The sequence below is a fragment of the Limulus polyphemus genome, unplaced genomic scaffold (assembly GCF_000517525.1).
Source record: "Limulus polyphemus unplaced genomic scaffold, Limulus_polyphemus-2.1.2 Scaffold7365, whole genome shotgun sequence".
In the NCBI taxonomy this organism is placed as follows: Eukaryota; Metazoa; Arthropoda; class Merostomata; order Xiphosura; family Limulidae; genus Limulus; species Limulus polyphemus.
This window is the reverse complement of record NW_013672975.1, coordinates 17,436-20,151: the sequence shown is the minus strand read 5'-3', so window position 1 is coordinate 20,151 and position 2,716 is coordinate 17,436.

Below are 2,716 nucleotides of genomic sequence, written 5' to 3'. Positions count from 1 at the left end.
CGGAAGCTATCAAAACATGTAGTCATTTTTAATTTTTAAAATTTTATTGTGTAAAGTAAACGTTGTTTTGTGTATATTTGTTAATAAAGTTTATTGCACAACGTTGCCCTATTTATTTTATATACATATATATATATATATATATAAATATAATAGTACTGTCTGTTGTATGTTCATTTAACTACTTCGCAGGTTGTGGATGGATCTTCACTAGGTTTGTATGGAGGTTTATTAAGTCCATATGGGGGGGGGGGTGTAATATAACTTTTTAGTTTTGCATTTTGAGCAGTTTTTATGAGCGTTTTTTACCACTACCTCACCTTCTGTGGATAGATCTTCACCAAATTTGGCATGTTGGGTTCGCGTGGAGATGCATGCAAAGTTGCGGTTTCCAATTTTGTGTTTTACCGTTTTTCATCGTCGTTTTTTACAATTACATATAAGGGAGCACTTTTTCATGTCCTAAGATGACCTTTCATTAATTATGAATTTACATAATTTCCGTCCAGGGAACGGGTACTCTAGATAGTACTAAATGAAGTCACCACTTTGATGAAGTTTTGATTGAAGTAAAAGTTGTCTCTAATATAAAGGAAATAGTTACAATTTTATGGTAAAAACAGTTATTATCTTGGTTGAGTTTCTTTGACATCAATTTTACCTTTAAAATGGGGCTAATCCAGCATGGTAAAGAGAGTAAGCACCTTGGTAGAGATTTATTTTTGATCAAGGTTATCCCTAAAAATGACAGCTATAGTTATTGCAGTCTTGTGTAGAAAATCTACACTTTGGTGCATTCCTGTTTAAAATAAAAGGTTGTTCAACACCATGGTGGAGTTATGTTTGTAGTCAAAGTTAACACTAAATTAACGGATATAGTTATTACATCCTTGTATATAGAGTCAACACCCTGGTGGAGTTTTTGTAAAATAACGTATCACTAAAATGAAAATGATAGTTACTGCAGCATGGTAGAGAGTTAGCATCTTTGTTGAGTTTTAAATGGTGGTAATAGTGAAGAAAGTCAACACTTGTGAAAAGTTTTCTTTGAAATCAAAGTTATCTCTAAAATAATGGTAATATTTTCTACATTGTGGTAAAGACCTTGGTGGAATTTTGCTTCAAATTAACGTTGTCTCTCTGATCAATGAATAAGTTACTACAGCACAGTAAAGATACTCAGTAACATGGTAGAGTTTAGTCTGAAACCCAAGACCCTAGAGAAAAGACGGTAACAATTACTATAGCAAGACACACACACAGCTAGCATTTTAGTGAAATTTTGTTTGGCCAACATTAGCAATAAAATGACGATAACAGTTACTACACACAATTAGCACCTCGGTGGTGTTTCTGTTCAAATCATATTACCTAAACAATGACGAAAGTTATTAGTAGAGCATAGTAAAGACAGTCACGAAGGCATGAAAAACATTTCAACACTTTGCAGAGTTTTGTGTGAAATCATAGTTAACACTAAAACGACGCTAATAGTTTCTATATCATGGTAAGTTCATTCAGCACCTTGGTAAGATTTGTTAGAATTTAAAGTTATCTCTAATATGACAGAAATAATTAGAACAGCATGTTAAAGACTCAGCATCTTGGTAAGTATGGTGTGAAATCAACGTTATCACTAAAATGACGGCAATAGCAGCTACGACCAATGAAAAAGAACCTTAGTAGGTTTTGTTTGAAGTCATAGTTATCATAAAAGTGACAGTAACAGTTACCATAACATGGTGTACTGCGTTAGCACTCTGTTAGAGATGTGTTTTATATCAAAGATATAACTAAAATGACAGTAATAATCACTACAGCATCTTAATGTGCGTTTTGGTTGAAATGAAAAATATCACCAAAATGCTGGTAATAGCTATTACAGAATGGTAACAAGAGTGAACACCTGTAAAGGACTTTTCTTTGGAATCAGTATTATCCCTAAAATTACAGCAGTAGCTATTAAACTTTTGTAAAGACTCAGCACCTTAAAAAACAATAGTTACTGTAGCCCAGTAAAGAGAGTTAGTAGCGTGATAAAGTCAATAGTTAATGTTGCCCAGTAAAGAAAGTTAGTAGTGTGGTAAAGATGTCAATAGTTACTGTTGCTTAGTAAAGAGATTCAGTGGCGTGATAAAGAAGTAAATAGTTACTGTTACTCTGTAAAGAGAGTTAGTAGCGTGATAAAGAAGTCAATAGTTACTGTTGCCCAGTAAAGAGAGTTAGTAGTGTGGTAAAAGAGCCAATAATTAGTGTAACTCAGTAAATAGTGCATCTAAAATTTTCAATAACTTGTTCGTTCAGTATAACTATATATATATATAACGTGAATGGATATAGTGTATTCCCACCGTTATATATGGATGTATATATATATATATTTATATTATAACTAAAAATAATGGATTGACAGCTTGTTTACTATACGTAAATAAAAGGTAAATAAAAACTGGAAATTCAAAAACCTGCAAATAAGGATCGTAATATCAGTAAGCAAACTTGGCTGGAAATACTGAAGTCATTATTTGCTCAAACTACAAATCCCTATTTTGGCTCCATGCTGTTACCTAGAATTACATTTTGGGAAATCAAAATAGGGATTTGTAGTTTGAGTAAATAATGTTTACAGTATCTCCAGCCTTGTTTCCTTACTTTTTTATGATCTTTATCTACAGTATTTTTAAATTCCCAATTTGTTACTTATCATGTTTGCTGG